The sequence below is a fragment of the Bison bison genome, unplaced genomic scaffold (genome assembly GCF_000754665.1).
Source record: "Bison bison bison isolate TAMUID 2011002044 unplaced genomic scaffold, Bison_UMD1.0 scf7180017864273, whole genome shotgun sequence".
Lineage (NCBI taxonomy): Eukaryota > Metazoa > Chordata > Mammalia > Artiodactyla > Bovidae > Bison > Bison bison.
Genome location: NW_011494845.1, coordinates 721589 through 748486, shown reverse-complemented (window position 1 = coordinate 748486; position 26898 = coordinate 721589). Strand labels below are relative to the sequence as shown.

At 37.6% G+C, this 26898-nt stretch overlaps 1 protein-coding gene across 1 annotated transcript in view; it reads right to left on the bottom strand.

Moving 5' to 3' along the window:
• Positions 1 to 26898, bottom strand: part of PKIA (protein kinase (cAMP-dependent, catalytic) inhibitor alpha) — a 100101-nt gene that overhangs the window by 31593 nt on the left and 41610 nt on the right. The window contains exon 2 of the mRNA XM_010848769.1: positions 9206 to 9333. The gene's annotated coding sequence lies outside the window, so the exon portion shown is untranslated. The remainder of the gene's footprint in view (positions 1 to 9205; positions 9334 to 26898) is intronic.

Below are 26898 nucleotides of genomic sequence, written 5' to 3'. Positions count from 1 at the left end.
ATAAGGAGTTCATGGTCTGAGCCACGGTCAGCTCCTGGTCTTGTTTTTGCTGACTGTATAGAGCTTCTTCATCTTTGGCTGCAAAGAATATAATCAATCTGATTTCGGTGTCGACCATCTGGTGATGTCCATGTATAGAGTCTTCTCTTGTGTTGTTGGAAGAGGGTGATTGTTATGACTAGTGCATTTTCTTGGCAAAAACTCTATTAGTCTTTGCCCTGCTTCATTCCGTATTCCAAGGCCAAATTTGCCTGTTACTCCAGGTGTTTCCATCCTTAAACTCTCATTTTCCCACAATTCCTACATCCAGTCTATTAGAAATACTTGTCAGCTCTAACTTGAAAATACCTTCTGAATCTATCTACCTCTCACCTTACTGTTGCCATCTTCACTTTACTCGAAACCATCACTACTAGCCTCATCTAATCCAATAGGCAGCCTCTTCAGCAATCTCCCTGCTTCCCGCTTCCCCCAATCCTTATAGTCTTTAACCAGTACAATAGCCAGAATAATCTTAAAAAAGCATAAATCATATCACATTATTTCTCAAAACCGGTTACCATCACTCTTAGAATAGAAACTTTACTATTTTTACCTATTTATATGCTTTATTCAGTATTTCTCCTGCCCTCCCCAGCAAACTCATCTACTGCTACCATTGTCTCACATAACCACACCCAGAATTTCTTTCTGCAATGGCCTTCCCAGTATCAGGGCTTTTGCACTTGCTATTCCCTAAAACCTGGAAGATTTTGCAAATCGGTAAGAATCCTTCCAACAGAGATCTTAGGTGGCGTTTACATGTCATTTTGTAGAGTTGTTTGGTAGAAGATACTTTGCTTTGGAGACTGTTCACACATGTAGCAGTTTACAGGTTGGTTAAATAGCAAATGAGACTTATGTGCAGTTCTTTTTTGTTTTAGCTTTATCAGTTCACATTTGCCCTGATACTGGGAAGGCCATTGCAGAAAGAAATTCTGGGTGTGGTTATGTGAGACAATGGTAGCAGTAGATGAGTTTGCTGGGGAGGGCAGGAGAAATACTGAATAAAGCATATAAATAGGTAAAAATAGTAAAGTTTCTATTCTAAGAGTGATGGTAACCGGTCTTGAGAAATAATGTGATATGATTTATGCTTTTTTAAGATTATTCTGGCTATTGTACTGGTTAAAGACTATAAGGATTGGGGGAAGTGGGAAGCAGGGAGATTGTTGAAGAGGCTGCCTATTGGATTAGATGAGGCTAGTAGTGATGGCTTCGAGTAAAGTGAAGATGGCAACAGTAAGGTGAGAGGTAGATAGATTCAGAAGGTATTTTCAAGTTAGAGCTGACAAGTATTTCTAATAGACTGGATGTAGGAATTGCGGGGAAATGAGAGTTTAAGGATGGATTTAATATTTTTGGCCTGAACAACTGGATGAGTTATGAGGAGAAACTAGAGTGCAATGGGTGGATCAAACCAAAATATTTTGGTTTATTTGCTAAATTTGAAATGTCTACTGTGCATAGATTGTAGATACTTAGTGCGAAACTGGAATTAGGAGTCTGGAGGCATGGTGAATGGTTAGGCCTAGAAGTATGAATTTGGGATTCACAGACATCTTCTCATTAATGTAATGGAACTAGAGTAAAACTTACAAATAGTGACAGTAGGTGGAGAGTGATAAGGGCTGGGAATGATCATTAGGGCATTCTAACAGACATTGAGGGGTAGGATGTTCAGTCACTAAGTCATGTCCAAGTCTTTATGACCCCATGAACTGCAGCTTGCCAGGCTTCCCAGTCCTCCACTATCTCCTCGAATATGCTCAAACTCACATCTGTTGAGTTGGTGATTATCTAACAATCTCATCCTCTGTCACCCCTTTCTCCTTTTGCCCTCAATCTTTCCCAGCATCAGGGTCTTTTCCAATGAGTCAGCTCTTTGCATCAGGTGGTCAAAGTATTGGAGCTTCAACTTTAGCATCAGTCCTTCCAGTGAATATTCAGGGTTGATTTTCTTTACGATTGACTGGTTTGATTTCTTTTAGGACTGGCTGGTTTGGTCTCCTTGCTGTCCAAGGGATCTTTGAGTCTTTCCAGCACCACAGTGCAAAAGCATCAATTACTTGGGCTCAGCCTTACTTATGGACCAACTCTCACATCCGCACACGACTACTAGAAAAACCTTAGCTTCGACCATACCAACCTTTGTTGGCAAAGTGATGTATGACTCTGCTTTTTAAGATGCTGTCTAGGTTTATCATAGCTTTTCTTCCAAGGAGCAAGTGTCTTTGAATTTTGTGAGGGGTAGGAGGCATCACAAAGGAGACTGCGAATGGCAAATGAGGAGGGGAGAAATCTAGGAAAGAATGATGTCCTGATAGCCAATGAAACAAAACATTAATGCTGGGAATTCTGAGGCTCATTTTCCAATGTTTCCTGAACTGATGATAGTTTGAAACATGATATTTTTAAAAAAGAATTAGCAAACAAAAAAAAAAGGAATAATCAATCATGTGATTGATTGCAGTAGCATGGAGGATAGAAAAAGTTGTGAAAGGGGAATCAAGAATTTAGGTTATAACAATTTTAAACAAAAGTATTCATTAAAAAAATGTACAGAATATTTAGACATTATATTTTGTCTTTGTGTTAACTGCAGCTACAGCATGCTGTAAGTGAAAGATGAAGGAGTACAGGTTAATGTCAAATAAGGGAAAAAGGTAAAATACTTGAATTCTTTATAGATTCTTTAAATAGATTTAAAACCTTTATTGGCTTTGAATCTTATCATATTTCAAACATGATTTTCTAAATAATCATAACAATTTTAGAATCAGAATAAATCCTATGTACCTTATATAAACCATACTTGAATACATACAGAGTTCATTTTTATGGGTGAAATTATGACTTGAGTCTTTTGATTACCAAGGATTATTTCTTACTGCAACACATTATTTAATGTCTAGATGATTGAAAATAAAAGAGCTTACCAGTGATCTCATTTTTTTTTTTTTTTTTACAAACTATTTATAGTAAGTATTTAAAGTTCGGGGAAAATTAGGACTGTAGCCTGCCAGGCTCCTCTGTCCATGGAATTCTCCAGGCCAGAATACTGGAGTGGGTAGCTCTTCCCTTCTCCAGGGGATCTTCCCAACCCAGGGATCCAACCCAGGCCTCTCGCATTGCAGGTGGATTCTTTACCATCTGAGCCACAGGGAAGCCTAAGAATATTGGAATCGGTAGCCTATCCCTTCTCCAGAGGATCTTCTCAACCCAGGAATCGAACGGGGTTTTCCTGCATTGCAGGCAGATTCTTTACCAGCTGAGCTACCAGGGAAGCCCAAATAATCATAACAATTTTAGAATGAGAATAAATCTTATATACCTTATATAAACCTTACTTGAATGCATATAAAGTTCATTTTTATGGGTAAAACTATGACTTGTGTCTTTTTATTACTATTATTTCTTATTGCAACACACTGTTTAAATGTATGGATGATTGAAAAAAAGAGCTTACCAATGATCTCTTAAATTTTTTTACAAGCTACTGCTATTAAGTATTTAACATTAGGGGATATAAGCTTGTGAGGATTAAAATACAGGAAGAGCTTACAAGAGGGCAAAAAGATAGGAAATGCATTTCCACAAGGTTATACAAATATGAGATTTCAAGGAAAAATGATCAAAATTGCATTTATAAGGTCATGAATCAAATGAACACTTGATTTAAGAAGTAGTTTAGAAACATAAATATGGTTCAAGAAATTCATGGGTGGTGAAAGCTCTATGTTGGATTATTTCAAAAAGTTAGAGATGACTGTTAAGTAACTTCTCTTTTTAATAACAGAATAATAGGCATGTGAAAAGATCTCATTATGCACTGACAAAGATAAAATCCCAGGACTGCATGGCTCCACAGTCTAATAGTCTAGAGCCAAATGTCCAGTATAGCGTCCCTTATTAACAAGTGGCTAGTAAATACCTGAAATGTGGGCAAGTGTGACTCAAGAACTGAATTTTTAATTTTATTGAATTTCATTTAATTTGTGTTAAAATTTTTTTTTAAACATATGTGACTAATGGTTATAGATTTGATAGCACTAAGAACCTGCAGTGCAGGAGACATGGGTTCAATCCCTGGGTTGGGAAGATCCTCTGGAGCAGGGCCTGGCAACCCACTCTAGTATTCTTGCCTAGAGAATCCCATGGACAGAGGAGGGTGGGCTACAGTCCATGGGATCGCAAAGACTCAGACATGACTGAGTGACTAAGCACAAGCACAGCATAAGAACATTTCCATTATCACAGATAGTTCTATTATTGACCAGAGCTGACCTATAATATTTTTATTCAATTTTACATTTATTCCTTTTTGCTAAGAGACTTCTCTCTCATACTAAGAGCGGTATTAGCAAGATGGATAGATGTAAGCTCAAGAAACAAAAACCTATTGGATTCTCTAATCCAGCAAAAATGAAGAGCTTAAAAATTATTTAAAATAGAAAAAAAAAGTTGCCTAGGAATAAATCCAAATAAAGATGTGCAAGACATTGAAACATAAATAAATGGAGAAATACATTTTATTTATGAATAAAGAGACCATCATAATGATGTAAAATTTCCCCAACTTCATTTAAACATTCAATATATTTACAATAAAAATATTTAACAGAGGTTTTGCATACCAGCTAATTCTGAAATTCATATGAATGGTCAAATGTCCAAGAATAGCTCAGACACATCTAAAAAAAATCATTCCAAAGTGATCCTGGAAAACTTAATTATTCATAAGAAAACAAAGAAATTGGGAAGTATATATACAAGTCAATTCTAAATACATTAATGGCTTGAATATAGAACACAGATATACCAGAACTTTCAGAAGAAAATCTACTATAAAAGTAAGACAAAAAAGGCCACTAGGCTAAAAGATAAATTTGATTTCATTAAAATTGAGAGCTGCTATTTATCACCAGATAACATTAAAAAAGTAAGAAGGCAAGACATAACTTATTTGTGTCAGATATAGCCGACAAAGCATTATTTGCTTGTATTTAAAGAACAACACCAGGGCTTCCCTGGTGGCTCAGCTGGTAAGGAATCTGCCCGCAATGCGGGAGACCCGGGTTCAATCCTTGGGTTGAGAAGATCCCCTGGAGGAGGGCATGGCAACCTACTCCAGGATTCTTGCCTGGAGAATCCCCATGGACAGAGAAGCCTGGCAGGCTACAGTCCATAGGGTCTCGGAGTCGGACACAACTGAGTGACTAAGCACAAAGAACAATAAAAAATAAGTAAGAAAAAGATAAACAACAGAATAATGGAGAAAAGATATTTTCTGGAATTTCACAGAATAGGAAACACAGGCAACTATTTAAACAAATGAAGGATTCTCAACCTAATTATGACCAGTGTCATAAGAAGAGGAAGAGAGACCAAAGATGCACACACACAGGGAAAAGGACATGTGAAGACACAGCCAGAAGGCAGGGGCCATCTGCAACTCAAGGAGAGAGACCTCAGAAGGACCCCAAACTGCCACCACCTTGATCCTGAATTCCAGCCTCCAGAACCGGGAGAAGATAAAACTCTTTTTTTAAGCCATTAAGTCTGTGGTATATTTTTTTTAGGGGAAACCGAGCAAAGTAATACAAAAACCAGAAGAGAATTTATACTGACTAGATTGTCCATTCTTACTGGTGAGGCTATAGAACAGAAAGACTAAAAACAGACTCTATAGCTTTGGAAAACACTTGGCATAATATTTTAAAGTTGAATATTTGAATTTTCAGCAATTCTACTCTTAGTGGTGTGCTCTTTTACTTATGTTAAATAAACTCTTGCACATGTATACTAGGAAACATTAAAATAAATGTTCATGGAAGTACTGTTCATAATAGGTCCCAATATCACTTATAGACTAATAAATATATTTTCTTATATTTATACAATATGGAATTTTATCCTCTGGCCATGTGATTCTCCAGGCAAGAATACTGGAGTGGGTTGCCATTCCCTTCTCCAGTAAAATGAATGAACATGAGTTAAAACAAAATGTACGAACCTTAGAAACATGATGTTGAGTAAAAAAGCAAGCACAGAAGACTAAAGTATGATATCAATTTTTATAAATCTCAATAACAAGCAAAATCATAAAGATTAAATGAATCAAAAACATAAAGATTAAATGAATGCTGAATAGAAAGCCAAGATGAGAGTGGTTTCTTTGATGAAAGGAAGGTGAAACCGGGGTAGAGAACAGAGAGAAGGTTCAACAATTTTGATTCTAGTTCTTAATTTTGGTGGTGTGTTTGAAGGAGTTTATTTTATAGTTTCTCATAATTTACGTCCAATTTAATACATTCTTTGGTACATTACCTAATAATACTTTAAAATCAAAATCCATTAGATACCAAAGATAAGTCTCAGACATTAATTATAGAAGAGAGTCCACTTTGAAACAACATACATATTTACTCACAAATCTTCTGCAACTGAAGCCTTTTAGCTATGAAATTCTTCCCCTTTACTACGAGGACTTTATGTTCCATAACAAAGCCACCTACTTTGGGATAATTTGCCTTCTTTATTTAAGTGATATTAGTCTTCTGGCTATCTAGAAATTTTAAAAACAACTGATAACTACATCTCTTGCCCATAAGATATTACAGGAAAAGGATGGAGCAGAGAGGCAATCTCATACATTATCGATAACACAGACAAAGACAATATTGGTACAAAGTTATTTTTCCATATAGCAACTCTGAATGTTGTTAATATATATCTATATAAATATCAAACATAAATCAAAGAAAATCATCAAATATTAGTACATCTGCTATTTTGCAATGAGTTCCAGGGTCCTATTTTAGATTATTACTTCATATCTGAGAGAGTTTGTATATGTGTGTATGTATATCTGTATATCTGTGTGTTTGGTTTTGTGGAAATGGCATTGTGCTAAATTTTACATTTCTTTCTTGAATTACATGGCTTTTTGTTATCCCTTGGGAAAAAAGAAGCTAGCAACAGCAGTTTACTACCTACCTGTGGAGACGTATAAATAGCAATTTTAGCTGCTAGTGATTCTGAAATTGCCCTTAACTTTGTAAAAATGCTCCAAGAATCATGTTTTGCACATCCAGGGATGTGCTATCCATATTCAAGTCATTTATGTGGACAAAGATGTCACCTGTCATATCAGTAACAAAGGATGTTATAGTCATCAAGCCGCCAGCCACTACAGCCACCCTCAAAGCTGTACCCTGGGGGCACTCAAGATGGAGAAAACAGAATACTGGCCCTAGATATTTCAAGTCCATATCAATGGAATGATTCCAATGAGCCCAGATTCTTGCATCTTACCAGATATTGAGAGGTGCTAAATTCATTAACTTGAGATGTCTAGTTTCTTTAATTAACAGTCATCTCTTCATGTTGTGATTGCCTGGCCTGTGTTGCAAAAACTCCTATATATCCTGGCTCCTCCCTTACCTCTTCGGAAAATCCTTCAGAGCTATCTGAGAAGCTGTGTCCTGACTTAAGTCTCCAGTATGTCTGCTGAATAAAACAGAATTCTCAACTTTTAGGTTGTGCATTTTTTTTCGGTCAACATTTAATTGTATGGCTCATGTAGCTAAATGCCTAAATGTAATAGGATGAACTGTAAATTATTAAAACCTGATAGATTCTGTTAACTCTATCAGTAGCTGAGATCCAGGCTTTCATCTCTGGATACTTCTATCATAGACCGTGACAAATATGAGGTCTGTATTGGTCTTAAAATTATTCTTAGAATTGTGAGGTTTCATTCTTTCAATAAATTGTTCCATGTGTCAGTAAGAGTGCTAGGTCCTGAAATACAAAAGTCAACACACAAGAAAATACAAGGATAAAACAGTTTCTACTATATTAACTTTTTTTCATTCATTAATTCATCCTTAAGTCATTCAACATGGTTTTCTTATTGAATATTGATAAGGAGTCAAATATACTCAGCTAAACACTGAGTCTTTAACTGTAGATGAGACAGATAGGCCCTGATTTTTATGTCACTACTATCTTTTGTTCTGCCATATAATGGGACATCTTCATTATTCCTTTTACTGTAAGATTTTATCACAAACTCTGAAAAATGGAAAATGTCTTGCATATCAGTAAACAAAAGACGTGACAGTCATCAGTGATTGCAGGCATCACTGATGGTAAACTGGTGAGCCCTGAGGGAACTCAGGAAAGAAAGACTATCTACCATCTAGCAGAGATCAGACTGCAGCCACTCTCTATGGTCATCCCTGAGGCAGCTCAAGGTATGAAAACACAGGATACTGGTTCCATATAGCTGAGGTGCATATCAAAGCAATGATTTCACTGAGCCCAGACTCTTGCATCCTCCCATACATAGAAAAGTGCTAAACTACTTAACTCGAAAGATCTGATTTTTCTTTAACTACAATGATCTTCTGATGTTTGGTCGGTCTACCTGCCCTTTGTTGCAAAACTTCTATAAAACCTGGCTCCCTGTCTCACCTCCTAGGAGCAGTTCTCTCAGGGTTACTTGGGATGCTGCCTCCTGATCTTGAAGTCTTAAAAATTCCCACCAAATAAAACATAACTCTCAACCTTTAGGTTGTGAATATGTTTTAAGTTGACATTGCTAATGAAAACACAATTGTCAGAGGAGTTCTGGTGTGCCCAGGGAACAATGAACTCCTCTTTCCCATGTCCCCTTCTTCTCCTTGTAACTCCTTATGTGGACTCACTTTGTGCCAAGACCAAGATGTGTCCCAATAAGAATCAAGCTAATTTCCTTAGAATGACTGGAACTATACCTCATTCAGGAGACTTGATGCTTAATTGTGATAAGCAACTAGATCATGGAAAAAAAACCCATAAAAACGATTTGTCTTGGGAGAAAATACTAAAAAGGGTTAACTGCTGTTCCACGTACCTAAGCTCATGGGACTAAATCACAGGCACCATGATCACCAAGGGTACATGGCAACAATGAGCTAAAAATGGAAAAAAGCATCATACTGTTATTGTACTCATTTTCCCCCAAGGTACTCTCTGATAAACACTACAACCTCCAAGGGAACTGGGGATAGTTTCCTTGTAGGGTAGGTTATAAATCCATCTTTTCCAAGCAGTTGTATCATATCCAGCTAACAACACACTTTATTTAAGGTGATTGTATGAGATTAAGTGTTCCTACCTGATTGGAAACCTTCTTGTCCTCAATTCATTGGCTGTCCTTGATTATTTTTTCTTGAATCAGACCTCCAAACTTCTATCAGAAACTGTTCCTTTGGAGATACCAGGCCTTTCCAGAAACTCAGAAAACTGAAATGGATACAAAAAGAGAAATTATTTGTACATATAGACCTCATTTTTTAGTTTTAAGTAAACATCCAAGCATACATCTTCTAAACTGTATAATAGCTTTTGGAAACTTCATGCTTCCTAAGTTTGCATGGGCTTCCCAGGTAGCACTAGTGGTAAAGAACCTGCCAGTGCAGGAGATGAAGAAGTTTACACACTCATAAACTTAACATGGTAAGAGTACAGTCTTCAACCCAAGCAAAGACTTCCAAAAGAGTCCCTGTTATCCTTTGTTCATTAAGGCACAAAGTGAGGGCAAAAAGGCAGGTTTCTAAGTTGTTTTCTTCAGAATTTTCTTTCTTCAGTTTTCATCAAGATCTTAAGGAAATTATTAATTTTACTAAACTTAATTATTCATGAAACCTGCAGAAGAGTATTTCATGGAGACCTGTAATTTACAGTATCCATTGCATACACGCACCATGAGCTTGTCTTCTCTAGCACTGGCATACACAAAAGTGTGTGTGTGTGTGTGTGTGTATGTGCACATGTATGTCTCTTTGTGATGAAGTCGTGGGAAAAGGATGAATCTGTTGGCTGCTATACTAGAGTTAAGAAAAAGGCTACAAGTGAAGCAATAAAGTGAGATTGTGTTTCCACAATAATAATAGCAGTTTCCTTAGTAACCAAGGGGGCAGTCTCCTCAAATTATAGTCACACCTGTTAGACCATCTGCGTGTAAATTTCATACTATCATCAATGGAAAACAAATGGCACTCTCTCTCCTTTCCCTTATCCATTGGCCATTCTCATATAAGCTATTTTTCTCCTCAAGGTCATGCTCTTTCCAATCTGTTTAAAAGTATTAGGATGCAGGCAGGGTGACACAAAATGAGCCATGCCTTCATACTTGTGGCAGTGATGGCTCTGTAAGGAGCACTGGATTGGTAGGATGCTATAATTTGAATTCCCCTAGAAGCAGAACCTGAGGCAAGACTTTGAATGCAAACTATTCATCTGGGAGGTTCTTCCAGAAAACTCAGGAGTGGAGTGGGATTTGAGAGCAGAGACATGGAAATAAATCAATAGAGGTACATTACTGAACAGATTTCTCCTGCAGGAAACTGCTGTCAGTCCTCCAGGGGAGTTCTCTAAAACTCTATAGAACATGTCTCAGAGTTATTCCAAGACTGAGTGAGAAACTTGAAGTACTTATCTTCCAGTCCCCCTCTGTCCTTGGTTGAGAGCTACACCCAGATATATTAACTCCTGTACACTTCTGACCTGTCCTAGAGTGGCTAATTGCGGATGTTAGATGATTCTATCAGTATATACTGGAATGATGAGGCTGGGGAGTTATGAGTCGAGCACTGATACCATCTGATACAGTGGGGGCAGGACGTATTAGTAACTGGCTTGCAAGTCTAAATGGATAACCTTAAATTCCTGGGTTAATTGTTTTACCTGGAGGTATTTAAAGATAATGTGTCAGTAAAAATTTCCTCTATCAAATGAAGTTTAGGATCCTAAGTCCTTATTTTTTTGAAAAACTATGTCTTTGAACAGATTTTTAAAAGGTAAAATGATTAAGATTTCAAGCTGATGATTCATGCATTCATTCATTCATTCACTCATTCAACAAACACTTATTGAACAGCTAGAGTATATCATGGGTTAAGCTAACACTAGTGTTATTGTTACTAAAATCATTATCTTGCCATCTAGAATTAAATGTAATGTGACATCCAAATAAAATTCATAATTACAGTAAAAATTATTACAGAATGCTATAGGAAGACACAGTAAGATCTTAATTCTTGCTGTGGACAGTATATGGGAGAAATCAGCAGGGCTTCTTGTAGAAGTCAGTGGAAATGGATATGTAACAGGAAGGAGGGGTGCATTTTTAAGGAAAAGAGAAGATAAATTCACGGTTGCAAGAAAATGAATGGTTACGAATCAGAGCAGAAAGGAGATCCATTTAGAATCAATTTAAGAAATGCTCATTGGAGTATAAGAAACGAAGACAATGGAGAGGGTGTCAGAAGCAAGTCATGACTGGTCCATGTATGTATAGTAAGTGCTACGGTTGAATCTCTGTGTGCCCCTCCAAATTCATATGTTGAAATCTTAATTTCCCATTGTAGGTGTGGTCTTTGAGAAAGATTAGATCATGAGGGCACAGCCCTCAGGAGTGGTATTAGTGCTCCTGCAAACAAAAAGACCCCATAGAGCTCCCTAGCCTCTTCTGCCATGCGAAAGTAGAAGAAGTCTGACTCAGAAGGCCCTCATCTGACATGCAATGCATGAGTGCGAAGTCATTTCAGTCGTGTCCAACTCTTTGTGACCCTATGGACTGCAGCCCACTAGGCTCCTCTGTCCATGGGATTCTCCAGGCAAGTATACTAGAGTGGGTTGCCATACCTTCCTCCAGGGGATCTTCCCGACCCAGAGATCTAAGCCACGTCTCCTACTGTTCCTGCATTGCAGGCAATTTTTTACCACTGAGCCACCAGGGAAGCCTCATCTGACCATACTGGCACCCTGTTCTTGCACTTCCAGTCTCCAGAACTGCTAGAAATAAATGTCTGTTGTTTATGAGCCACCCAACCCGTAGTGTATTCTTACAGCAGCCCAATGGACAAAAAGAGTTAGGATGTGAGATTTTTACTCCAAGGATATCGGAATCCATTGAAAGATTTTAATTGAAAACTTAGAAGAGAAGACAGAAAAGTTCCACAACAAAATCAGGTATTTTCATAAGATAAATTTGCTTAGTTTAGTTTTAGAAAGATCATTCTGGAACTACTATGGCTGGATTGCTAGAGAAGGGTGATAATAATCCTGGCTATAGAAAGATGAGTACACTTAGACACTGTTGGTAGGAATGTAAATTGATACAACCACTATGGAGAACAGTATGGAGGTTCCTTAAAAAATTAAAAATAAAACTACCATATGATCCAGAAAACTGGGAATAAACCCTGAGAAAACCACAATTCTAAAAGACACATATACCACAGTGTTCATTACAGCACTATTTACAGTAACCAGGACATGGAAGCAAGCTAAATATCCATCAAAAGAGGAATGGATAAAGAAGATGTGTGTACAAACGCACACACATACACACAATGGAATAGTGTGTGTGCATGCTAAGTTGCACACACACTATTTTCTAGTAGTCATGTAAGGATGTGAGAGTTGGACTATAAAGAAAGCTGAGTGTCAAAGAATTGATGGTTTTTAACTGTGGTGGTGGAGAAGACTCTTGAGATTCCCTTGAACTGCAAGGAGATCAAACCAGTCAATCTTAAAGGAAATCAGTCCTGAATATCCATTGGAAGGACTGATGCTGAAGCTGAAACTCCAATACTCTGGCCACCTGATGCGAAGAACTGACTCACTGGAAAAGGCTTGGATGCTGGGAAAGATTGAGGGCGGGTGGAGAAGGGGAAGACAGAGGATGAGATGGTTAGATGGCATCACCGACTTGAGGACATGAGTTTGAGCAATCTCCGGGAGTTGGTGATGGACAGGGAAGTCTGGCATGCTTCACTCTATGGGGTCGCAAAGAGTCAGACACAGCTGAGCGACTGAACTGAACTGATGCTAAGTTGCTTCAATCATGTCCAGCTTCTTGCAACCTTATGGATGGTAGCTCTCCAGGTTCCTCTCTCCATGGGATTCTCTAGGCAAGAATACTAGAGTGGGTTGCCATGCTCTCCTCCAGGTGATCTTCCCAGCCCAGGGATCAAAATCCATGTCTCTTATGTCTCCTGCATTGGCAGGGAAGTTCTTTGCCACTAGCTCCACCTGGGAACCCCCAATGGACTATTACTCAGCCATAAAAAAGAATAAAATTGGGTCATTTGCAGAGATGTGCATGGACCTAGAGACTGTCATACAGAGTCAAGTAAGTCAGAAAAAGAAAAACAAATATCATATGTTAATGTATATATATGAAATCTAGAAAAATGGTATAGATGATCCATTTGCAAAGCAGAAATACAGACACAGACATAGAGAAAAATTTATGGATACCAAGAGGAAGAGGGAGGGTGATTGGGATTGATATACACTCTATGGATGCGTGTGTGCATGCTTTGTCACTCATCTGTGTCTGACTAGGTGCTCTGTCCATGGGATTTTTTCCCAGCAATAATACTAGAGTGGGTTGCAAACCTGGTGGGGAATCAAAGTGCTACCTTTTCTGGAGGGCAGGAGTGGGGTGGCATGGAAGATGATAGCCTCACTTGGCCCAACCAAAATCACAGGAAGTAGGGAATGGGTGCAATATTTCCATTGGCATTTGGCTTGAATAGTGTGAAAAGTTGTCGGGAGCAGGAGCTCCCCCCGTGGCAAAGGTCATGAGGAAGGAGGCTTGGCATACGCAAAGGCGGGATCGAGCCTCAGGAGTCCCCCTGGAAATTCTCGAGCATCTACCCCCAAAACCAGAGTCTGCCTACTTTCTGCTTTGTGCTCTCACCTACACCTCTGACTTTACGGGGGGCTGTCCCCCACTACCTCTCTCTGAAGAAAGAGTTAACTTACAGCTCCAGTTAATAAAGTTCCTGGGTGTGATAGTGTTTCAACCTACAAAACTCCTTTGGAAGTCCTCTAGCCTGCCTGAATAGGTTTTTCCGGCCACATGTGATTGCTCAGAGCCTCCCAACTGTGAGAGGCAGGAGATGTTCTAAACTGTCTAAATACAAATTCCTTTGAGCAGTTAAAAGATTGATTAGAAACTGTATTGGTGAAGGGATTTTCACTTGCTGGGCCATTGTTTGCTGCTAAGTCTCCATATCCCTTACCTGCTGTGTCCCTGGCAGTGTATTGATTAATATAATTGGTGTAAGTAGTACCTTTAATGTTTGTAACCTTGGACCCTTGAGTTAATTCTTTTTCTTGTTACAGCCCACCACACCTTTGCTCTGTAGGAATGCAACTTTAATGCTTTTGGAGGGTGGCGCCCGACTAATCACCTTTAGAGAAAAATAAGTTTTCTGAAGAAAGGGTCTTAAAATGTTAACAGGCCTCCGGGCCAGAAGATAATGCAAATCACCTAAACTTTTGCATATGATAAGTTTGCAGGAAGAAAGCCTGGCTTACTGCATGACTCTACCCCTTCCCCCATTATCCTCTATGCATAACTTAAGGTATAAAAACTACTTTGGAAAATAAAGTGCGGGCCTTGTTCACTGAAACTTGGTCTCCCCATGTCGTTCTCTCTCACCTTCTGGCTGAATTATTCAGCCTCTTTTCTCCACTGAATTTCCTCACTGAGCTATCCTTATTTAACCACTCTTTATATCCTTAATTAACGTTTAATTAAGCAATTGTTTCCTGATTGCCGATGCCGTCTCCCCTTCGAATTCCCTGGATCCACCGGGGCTGGACCCCGGCAAAAAGTCAAAGTGTTAGTTGCTCAGTCACGTCTGCTTTGTGACCCCATGGACTAGAGCCCGCCAGGCTTCTTTGTCTATGGGATTTCCCAGGTGAGGAATGGCTGGAGTGGGTTGCCATTTCCTTTTCCTGGGGATCTTCCCTACCCAGGGATCAAACCCAGGTGTCCCGCATTACAGGCAGATTCTTAACCTGAACCACCAGGTACCCTCCACTGAAGGGTGTGTGTATTGCCCAAACAGTTTTCTGTTTTTAGCAACCCCTTTCTTCATACTTAGGCTTGGGAGAACAGGTTCTCTTTTTTTTTTTGAAGCTTTTTGTCTGTTCTGTTGGTGGTTATGGATTGGAGGCTCCTGTAAATTAAAATTTGATGACGCACACCTTGCCCTTTAAGAATTATTCTGCTAGATAATGTGGCTTCCCAAAGTTGCTACAATTTGATTTTCTCACTTCTAAAAGTCAAGTGTTTTGCTGGAGTCACAATTTAAAGATAAGCAAGAAATGGGGCTAAAATGATCTATGTGATAACAGATTAGAGTTGGAAACCTCGATATACATTCATATTTAGTTTAATATTTATATTAGCTTAATACACAGTTACGTAGAGAGATAGTTATAGATATGTGTATATATATATATGGTTAATATACACACATATTATCTCTTTGCTCTGTCAGCTGAGAAGACCTGGAAGCAACGACATTTGCGTTACAATTAGCATACTCCAAACCCAGATCCTCGTGTCTAATACCATTCTCCAATAAGAAGATCTAGTTATCCTTGAAGAAATAGCTGATTTTAGGACTGGGGCAGTAAATATACAAGATGAGCTCAGACCATCATATAGGGTATGGAAGTGTAAAAACAAACAAACCATCCAAATGGGGATACATCAAAGTGGCACAAAAGCCAATTGAAAGAATTGATAAGGTTCAGGACTAAAGCAATTTGAGCAACAAATAAAGTAGAGTTAGAGGATTACCCAAAATATAAAATAAAAACCCATGAGTTCTTCTGATGTAAATAATTTGATTCATAAATAAATAAATGAGAATAGACAAAACTCTGTGAAAAAGAATTCCAAATAGTTTGTGTAGATACTCCATCTTAAGCATAACTTCCTATTCCTTAGCTGTGGGCTGAGGACACTAACTTCCTTCCGAAAAGTACAAGAGAAGAGGGGGGAAAGAGTAACTCTACAATGAAGAACTCTGAAAAGCACTACCTTAGCCAGGTGATCAAGATCAACCTCAGCATTCATAATGCACACTGATAATATGCACACTTGTGATCCGACACTTCTACGCTGTGGTCTTCCTCCCCACAACACATAATTCTAATCTTATCATGAAAAATGCGTCAAACAAATCCCAATAATGGGCATCCTACAAAATTCTGACTAACTCAAAATTGTTCACGTCATCCAAACCACGGAGTCTGAGAAACCATCAATCCCAAGAGGAGCCTAAGGAAACACGACAAACGTGACAACTAAATGTAGTGTGATGTCTTGAATGAAATCCTGAAACAGAAGAAGGGAATTTGAAGAAGAAGGGAAACTAAGGAATTTGACTAATATATGGACTTTAGTAAATGATAGTGTTTCAAAGGGCAGAAATTATTACATTTTATAGGTAGGCAATTGATTGTAGGCAATGCCTAAAGTACAGTGAAATATTAACGCACGATGCTTTACCAACTGTAATGTATTTTATGTTTTCAAAATGATGAAATGTTATTTGTCAATAAATGATTGACTTTTATACATTTCCTGCCCATCTTTTCCCAAAACACTCACAAGGAAATGACATTATCATTTGACAGTAGTTTCACCTAAACTGGAGTTTTGGTACTTGTGGTTGCCAATGGTACTGCAAAGTGTGTTACTTCTACAAATCCTCTCCATGGCAAAACCTTATCTTCACAGGGCAAATCACAATAGGTGCCTAAAGCCAAATGACATATAGCTATGCAGCAAGATTATGAAGCATTTTACTTAAAGGCACAGTAGAATGTAGAAAAAGCCATTTCTCTCTATCTTTTCTGCTCAAAGTTACTCAACCATCATTTTATCAGCCATCTCAAAAGTTCTCCATAAATTTAGACTATATAATGTCACTCAGAGGCTTCCCAAGTGGCTCAGTGATAAAAGGATCCATAAAAGAATCCAGCTGCCAAGGTGGGAGACACAGGAAACCCAGGTTCGATTCCCGGGAAAATCCTTAGAGGAGGAAATGGCAACCGACTCCAGTATTCTTGCCAGGAATATCCCACGAACAGAGGAGTGTGGGCCGCAGAGTCGGGCACAACTTATTGAATGAGTGCTGGCACAATGCCACTTAATGGAACTGTAGCTCAATGTTCTATTTTAGTATGGTTGATATGACATTATTTTTATTAGTGCTAAATAAGTTATTTGACACATTTTTTTCCTTAAAAAAAAAAAAAAGCAATTTTTCCTAGACTGGCCCTGGGCACGTATGTGAGTTTGCCATTTTTCTCCATAGGCTATTTTATTTGTTCCACTGTGTTATATTTTTTCTACCTCATCAAAAATAAGCATTTAATCATTCATCTACACATTCATGCATTCATACATTTATTAACTTAATCTGTTGAACACCTACATATGGCACAGAAAAAAGGCAGAACACTAATCTGAGTTACATAGAAAATAATGAACTCAGTTAAAATTTTTGCTGATAACAGGTGTTACTTGATTTACTGGAAATTGCATTTTATTATAGGAACTCACTGACTCAGTTAAAATTAAACACAGAAATAATAATAAATTAATAAAAGCACTAGTTATTTACTGAGTGCCTGCTTTGTACCTGACTCTGAAAAAGAAGCTCTGAAATCACTACGGATGTTTTGAGGACTGTCTGATGTAATTGTAATCTCCATTTCAGAGATGAAAATAACAAGATTCAGAGACATTAGGTTACTTGCCTAAAGAGAAGTGGCCCAGATACTATAGAACTGGAAATAGAATCTTAAACTTTATAATGACAAAATCTGTGTTTTTAATCAAAATATGTGTGTGTGTGTGTGTGAGAGAGAGAGAGAGAGAGAGAATGTTTAATAAAGAACTTTTGGAAAATGGCAAGAAAATTGCCAGGTATTCATCAAAGCATGATTTAGGAGCTTCTTACTGTACAAACAATTGTGAATCAGATGGCTGAATTAAGGATCTCTTACTTTTGAACTAAGAAATCGAAAGCTTCCAGAAGTTGAATCCAAGTTTTGCACTTATATAAGATACATCCTACAGAATGCTGAAGCATAAAAACTAAAGAGCTCTGAAAATAATGGAAGCATTCTTACTAGTATGATTTTGTAATGCAGATAATAGGGATTTAAGAAACTGGCAGATGTGCCTGCAGACTCATTTGTTATCATTTCTGTGAAGGGCAAGATAAATGAATAACAAGGAGAAAAATGAAAAAAAAAAAAAAAAAAAGTGCCCAGCAGTTTTAGGTAGTTTGCTTAATCTCCAGCCTAGGCAAGATTAAGCACAAAAAATGTCTTGAAATTATATTTTTAAAGAACTTACAAGTGCATGTGGTCTTTTTATACCAAATAACTTGGAATTATGAAATGTCAAATTAAGTCTAATCTTCTCTGATGATAAAATCACAGATTTTATTTGAAACTATGAAATGGAAAAATGAAGTAATAATCAGAAATTCTTAAGAAAGGGAGTAGAGAAAACCTATTATGCCTATAAAAAAAATTTATAAAGAACAGACATGTTAAAAACATTTTGAAACAAACATAAAATCCTTATTACTGTTACAGAGCTTTCAAAACCATATCTTGTTTTAATTTTTAATAAATATTATGTTTATATAATTACTGTCACAAGGGAGACAAAATTTTAAGTCAGCTTTCTTCATTCTTTCCTCATTAAGCATTATTCTCTTTTGCTTCATAGTCTTGTAATTATAACAACTGTGTAATTTTCTAATAAGTGGGTATAATTTACTAAATTATTTTCCTATTAACAATTAAAGGTGTTTCCAATTTTTGTTATTAAAAATGATGTGATAATGAGCACTTTTATTTATATAATAGTTTTATGGATGTAAATTATTTATTGGCATAAGGGTCCAGAATTAGAATGAATGTGTAATACACTATTAACATTTTTATCTTGCTAGACATTGACAAATTACTTGTTAAAAGATCAAACTAAATTATACTGCAAAAATTTTTGCCAACTGAAGATACTGTGTATAATATATGAGTTTGCTAAATTAACAATGTGGAAATCTATGCTCCATTTCTTTGAATTTTTTGATAATGGAGTGCTGCCTTGTTGGGGTACGTGTGACTGGGAGGGCAGCTGTGTCTGTGAAGGCTCCCCAGAAGGGGAGTGGGGTAAGCAGAAAAAGTTTTTAAAAACACTAATTGAATTTTCTGTCGATTGTTATCTCTCATTCTTTTCTACTTCTTTATAACATAGCCAGGCATGTGAAAAGTATCTTTTGGCAGGGCAAATTGGTATTTCAATAAATTAACGACCAAACCACCTTCAAATGGGTTTTCAAGATTGGAAATACTGCTCAGACTTACCAGTAAGTTCTTCCTAATTCCTCTTAAGGACCATTTTCTTAGAAGCTTTACCCACTCTCCTCAAATTTTCCTCCATCCTCTCTGCTTCCCTCAGACTCAGCTGGTAAGTTGATTCATATCTCATTAAGAAAATAGAGGTCAGTAAATAGTTCACTGCCAAACCCATTAATTCATTAGCATTGATCTTTGTATTGCCTTTGAAAGTGAAAGAAAAGTGAATGTGAAAGTCACTGTCCTATGGACTATACAGTCCATGGAATTCTCTAGGCCAGAATACTGGAGTGGGTAGCCTTTCCCTTCTCCAGGGGATCTTACCAAACCAGGGATCTAGCCCATGTCTCCCACATCACAGGCGGATTCTTTACCAGCTAAGCTACAAGGGAAGCCCAAGAACACTGGAGTGGGTAGCCTATCCCTTCTCCAGGAGATCTTCCTGACCCAGGAATCAAACCAGGGTATCCTGCATTTTAGGCAGATTCTTTACCAACTGACATATCAGGGAAGCCCTGATAATTAACTATGTTCAGTAGGTCAGGTGTATTAAATGCATTTTCAACTTACAATATTTTCAACTTAACAATCGGTCTATCAGGACATAACCCCATCCTAAGTCAAGGAAAATCTCTCTCTTTGTGTGCTTATGTGTGTGTGTGTGTGTGTGTGTGTGTGTGTGTAGAAAGAGAGAGAGCAGACAACCAGATATACATATACTCGGGCAAACTGATCGCAAAGAGTTGGACATGACTTAAATTGATTTTAAAGAGAATGCCAATAAGCCTCATGGATATGGTAATATAGAGACTAAGACGTAACCCACAAACCCTCCAAAATGAAGGTGCTGGCTATTGAGAAACCAGGCTCCTCTCTTAGCTACTCAGGCACTGCACTGAACAGAGAAGGAATGTAAAAGGAAAATCTAGTTCAGGGCCAGACTTGGGTCTCCTGCATTGCAGGCACATGCTTTACCATCTGAGCTACCAGGAAAACCATTAATTAATAACTTGTAAAATATCAGAAAAAAATGGAGTGGAACATTTTGTATTGAATAGGAACTACTAAGTCATCTATCAGTACTAAGAATGATTCTTATTGAATGAAATTTTTTCATTATTTTTTGGAAAGAAAAATATTCTTGTGTTAGTGTTTCACAGTTCCTATTCATTCACATATTTACTCATTTATTCAACAAACATTTCCTAAATACCTTCCATGTGCCAGTGTCTGTTGTAACCCTTGGAAGACTCAGAGGTGAACAAAGCAGTTTGCAGGTGGTAAATTTTAAAAGGCACAAATGAGTTCATAAGCAGTTTATGAACTATAATCATTTATCTTAACTAGACTGCATTAATATACACCTGGTGACCTTGAGGTCCTGGGACATAAAGTGGGTTGCCATTTCCTACTCCAGGGAATCTTCCCAACCCAGGAATCGAACCTGCATCTCTGGCGGGCATTGGCAGTTGGATTCTTTACCACTAGCACCACCTGAGAAGTCCATTATTAGATCAGGGAAGCCCGACCATTTTCAAATAGTGTGATTTGAAAAATTCTCTAATTTGTTAGGGTTCAGGAATATTATTTCATTACTGGGGCTGGATGGGAAATTTAGAGTGAGAAAGGAGATTATGATGACTGGTTTGTCTCTCTTTCTGAGGACAAAGTGATAAGTAGGGGCGTCTACTCTGCTGTTGGCCCATTGCTTAAGTATCAGAACTAGTTTTATCTAGTAAATATGTGTTGAACAACTATTATATATTAGGCACTGGGTTGAAACCGGGAATATAAAGTGAATAACTGACAATAAGAGCAGGTACGACTAACAAGAGCCAGGCCCTGTGCTAATGCTTAACATGCACTCTCTCACATTTCATTAATGTTCACATTAACCATATGGGGCAGATGCATTTATTATACCATTTTCTGCATGAGGACTCTCCTCTTTTATGACTTCTCCACGTTTACACAGCCAATTAGGGGCATAGGCAGTATTTGGACTCTGGTCTGGTTGTTGTTATTGTTGTTCAGCCGCTAAGTCGTGTGCGACTTTTTTGCAAATCAGTGCCAATTCTCTTAACCATTACGCTCTATTGACTTTAAGTTGTAGACAAGTTCAGAATTACACATACAAGGGATCAACCAACCCTAAGACCATTTTGCAAAAACTGGCTGATTGAGAAGGTTTATGTAAGATGCACTCGGAGTGGAGCAGACTGAGGGAGAGGCCCCAAAACACATTGTATGTATTAAGGGGCAATGGAAGAGAGTAAGAATTAGCCTACAGCAACATGATGTTGAGGATCAAGAAAAAGTGTTTCTCTCCTTTGTGAATAGTTATCAGATTATTTCTACTTCAAAATATCAAGAAGAAATCATAGAGAAATGAACAGTTTGTGGAGGCACCTTATTTAAGTTTGAATCTTGGCAGATGTAGAGTTCATAATACCTACCCTGACAGGAATTATGAGGTGTAGTTAAGTAAGCTCTCATTTTTCTTTAGCCTTCAAGCAAAACATTTCCCGATAGTTATAATTTAGAAAAGCCTCCAGAGAAAATATTTAAAGTCCACCATCTCAGAGGAAAGCAATTTTGCAAAAAGATCTATCAGTGAAAGCAAGACCAAACAGACACTAATGGTTTAGTGAGATTACTGTTTTATCATTGCTCATGTTGTTTCTCCACGCATATTTCTGGAAGAAAGCTCTTAATGTTCATCAGTTTTCAAAGAGATAAAGACCCACACTGATGTGTCAGAAAGAGCTTTGCCCTGGAATTAGATCAGTTTAGGTTTTGCTACTTACTAGGATTAGTTATCATTCTCAATCTTTCTGAACCTGTTTCCCATCTGCAAACAGGATAACGCTATCAATTACAGAGGGATGTAGTTAAATTAAATGACATATATAAAGGAAACATATACCTACAGACTGAGAACATGCTCCATAAATGTTAAGTGATCTACAAGTATTTTGCTTCCCTGAAGTGGAAGAAACCTGTTCTCATGTTTTAACCAATGGTCTAAATATCAATGCGATATTTAGTTGAAAATTAAATTTGTTCTTTCACTATCTGCATTTTAATATATTCTAATATATTCTCCTTAGTAAATTGTATCAATATTAGTAATATTTGTCATTTAAGCTATTACTGTTCATTTGTTTAAAGGTATTTCAATGGCCTGTCAATATAGGAGATACAGGAGATGAGATGAGAGTTCAATTCCTGGGTCAGGAAGATTCCCTGGAAGAGGAAATGGCAATTCACTCTAGTAAGTCTTTCCTGGAGAATCCCATGGACAGAGGAGCCTGGTGGGCTACACCCACGGGTTCACAAAGAGCTGGACATGACTAAGCACACATGCATAGTGTGATACGTCATTACTCAAAGGGATGCCAAGGTTTTGCCAAAGATTTCAATGAGATATAAACACATCTTCATCAGAATTAACTTTCAAAGAAGAGGAGAAAAATGATTCAATATGTGGAGAGGAAAAAACTTTTCTACAAATTCTATTTTTTTTGCTCTGGTGGGAAAAAAGATAGCTTATAATTAGTCTCATTTACATTAGCTTAAAAGAAAGTGCCATATAAATTTAGAATGCAAAATAAATCAGTTTTCTTTCATCAGTAATTCAGATTTATAAATATTCTTTCCAAAAAGTGCCAAAAGGAAGCACTATTTTGCCTTCTAATTTCCAGCCACTGTTGTATTGCAAAGGTTAATAACTCAAAAATACAAATAGAATCATATGGCAATCAGGAAATGATTTGTGTACCAGCTATTTTAACAAAAGGCTTGCAAATATAATAAATAAATAGTGAAAGTCAAAAGAATGCCACATGTGTATGAAAGCAGAGCATACAGAATTAAACTATCTTTGGAGATTAATTATAATATTCTTTCAGAAATATTTGTGTGATTTACTGTTATTTAAATGGAGAACACAGAATTAGCTGATCTAGGTTATCATGTTGATACTATGATATGACCAAAAATCTTTATGTGGTAATATATATAGAAATGAATAAAATTCTATAGGAAGAACTAATTAAATTAACTAAATGCCAGCCCACAGCTGTTAGAATGGCTAGTATCAAAAACACAAGTGATAACAAGTGTTGGGTGAGCATGCTGAGAAAAGAGAAAGACTTATGCACTGTTGGTGAGAATGTAAATTGGTGCAGCCACTATAGAAAATAGTGTGGAGTTTCTTCAAAAAAAATTAAAATACAACTAACATATGATCCAGCAATTTTCCTTCTAGCTATATATCCAGAGGAAATGAATTACTACCCCCAAAAGATATCTGTACCTCCGTGTTCATTGTAGGATTTATAACAGTCAAGATATGGAAACAATCTTACTGTTTTTTGATGGATGAATGGATAAATAAAATGGGGTGTAAAACAACCTACTATTATTCAGCCATTAGAAAGAAGGAAATATGGCTATTTGTAGCTACATGGGTGGACTTGGGGCATTATGCTAAATGAAATAAATCAGACAAAGATAAATACTTTATGATCTCATTTATATGTAAAATCTAAAAAACTGAACTTATGATAGAAAGAACGGATTGATGATTGCTAGAGCAGGAAGCTGGAGATAGGGAAAATGAGTAAAGATGATCACAAGATAAAAACTTCCACTTATAAGATAAATGAGCAATGGGGATATAATGTGCAGCTTGGTCACAATAACCATATTAACAACACCATATTGTATGTTTGAAAGTTGCTAAGGATCTTAGAAGTTCTTGTTACAAAAATAGAATTTATAATTATGTGAATTGAGCTTAACTAAATTTATTGTGGTAATCATTTCACAATATATACATATACCAAATCATCACATTCTATTTCTTGGACAAATACAATATTATAAATCAATTAAATCCCAAGAAAACTGGGAAAAAAGATTTCACTTATACTTTGGCATAAATATATCAAATTGGGTTTCTTCACAACATTATTAATAATTATAGATAAAAGAAAATACTACAAGTTTGTTGTTGCTGTTGTTTGCTTTGCAAGTCCACAGATACTCACCTCCCACACTAAGAAAGAGGGAGTTAAGTTTGGACTTGCAAATGCTGCCCCATGGGCCCTGATGCTGTGATATAAACATTTAGTCCAGACCTGAAAGAGAGCTTAAGTCATTTCAACACATTTACAAAACAGTCATGTTCAAACATGAACAAATGAACAGATACTGGTTATTAATTTTTTTCACACTACAAAAAATATGCCTTCAGTTTTCACCAGAACCTCAGTTTTCAAGTAATCAGGTCATAGTTCTTAAGCAAGCAGTACAAGGCTTACCATCAAGTGCTTTCTCCCTACAATGAATAACTTTCCAGTCTCCCCACTAAAGCTCATCCCTTCTCTCCTTAATGTCTTGGCCAAAATTTAACTATCAGCCCAGAAAACTCTTTCTCAGTTTCATTGCCTGTACATGAACATGCTATTTTAATCACCTGGGCACATTTATACTATCTATAGGGCTCAAACCTAGGCCTCCCGCATCGCAGGCAGATTCTTTACCATCTGAGTCACCAAGAAAGCCCAAGAATATTGGAATGATTAGTCTGTCCCTTCTCCAGGGGATCTTCCTGACCCAGGCATCTAACCAGGGTCTCCTGCATTGCAGGTGGATTCTTTACCAACTGAGCTACCAGGGAAGCCCTTTAGATTAAAGAATGCTTGTACAGTACTTAATGCTCAGCTCAGCTCAGTTCAGTTCAGTCGCTCGTCATGTCTGACTCTTTGCGACCCCATGAATTGCATCATGCCAGGCCTCCCTCCCTGTCCATCACCAACTCCCGGAGTTCACCCAAACTCATGTCCATCGAGTCGGTGATACCATCCAGCCATCTCACCCTCTGTTGTCCCCTTCTCTTCCTGCCCCCAATTCCTCCCAGCATCAGAGTCTTTTCCAATGAGTCAACTTTTTGCATGAGGTGGCCAAAGTATTGGAGTTTCAGCTTTAGTGTCATTCCTTCCAAAGAAATCCCAGGGCTAATCTCCTTCAGAATGGACTGGTTGGATATCCTTGCAGTCCAAGGGACTCTCAAGAGTCTTCTCCAACACCACAGTTCAAAAGCATCAATTCTTTGGCGCTCAGCTTTCTTCACAGTCCAACTCTCACATCCATACATGACCACTGGAAAAACCATAGCCTTGACTAGACGAACCTTTGTTGGCAAAGTAATGTCTCTGCTTTTGAATATGCTATCTAGGTTGGTCACAACTTTCCTTCCAAGGAGTAAGCGTCTTTTAATTTCATGGCTGCAATCACGATCTGCAGTGATTTTGGAGCCCCCCAAAATAAAGTCTGACACTGTTTTCACTGTTTCCCCATCTATTTGCCATGAAGTGATGGGACCAGATGCCATGATTTTAGTTTTCTGAATGTTGAGCTTTAAGCCAACTTTTTCACTCTCCACTTTCACTTTCACAAGAGGCTTTTTAGTTCCTCTTCACTTTCTGCCATAAGGGTGGTGTCATCTGCATATCTGAGGTTACTGATATTTCTCCCAGCAATCTTGATTCCAGCTTGTGCTTCTTCCATCCCAGCGTTTCTCATGATGTACTCTATATAAGTTAAATAAGGAAGGTGACAATATACAGCCTTGACGTACTCCTTTTCCTATTTGGAACCAGTCTATTGTTTCATCTCCTGTTCTAAGTGTTGCTTCCTGACCTGCATACACATTTCTCCAGAGGCAGGTCAGGTGGTCTGGTATTCCCATCTCTTTCAGAATTCTCCACAGTTTATTGTGATCCACACAGTCAAAGGCTTTGGCATAGTCAATAAAGCAGAAATAGATGTTTTTCTGGAACTCTCTTCCTTTTTCCATGCTCAGTTCAGCACAATATAAATTATTCAGTAACTGCTGAGTAGCATTATTGTTATATCATTTACATTAAAACTAATCTGTACTAGTTTAGGAACTGCTTCTACATTATTTTTACATACCTGTGTTCTTTGTCCCCAACTGGGGTAAAGGAAATAAATGAACATTTACTGCTTATCTACAGTGAGAGTATAGAATGCAGTGTAGGGTATAAAATTCATCATGTTCAAGACTGAAACTGACCTGGATTTGAATTCCAGCCCTCTCCCTTGCTTAGACTTCTCTACTTCTCAGTTCCCTTACTGATAATTAGTGATTATAGCTATTTCAGGGACCATAGTAAGGATTAAAAATAATTATAATGCTTGAATCCAGAAGGGGAATTAGTTACCTCATTTCATGTCGACTATTAGATAGTTCACTGCAGATGGTGACTGCAGCCATGAAATTAAAAGACGCTTACTCCTTGGAAGGAAAGTTATGACGAACCTAGATAGCATATTCAAAAGCAGAGACATTACTTTGCCAACAAAGGTTCATCTAGTCAAGGCTATGGTTTTTCCAGTGGTCACGTATGGACGTGAGAGTTGGACTGTGAAGAAGGCTGAGCGCCGAAGAATTGATGCTTTTGAACTGTGGTGTTGGAGAAGACTCTTGAGAGTCCCTTGGACTGCAAGGAGATCCAACCAGTCCATTCTGAAGATCAGCCCTGGGATTTCTTTGGAAGGAATGTTGCTAAAGCTGAAACT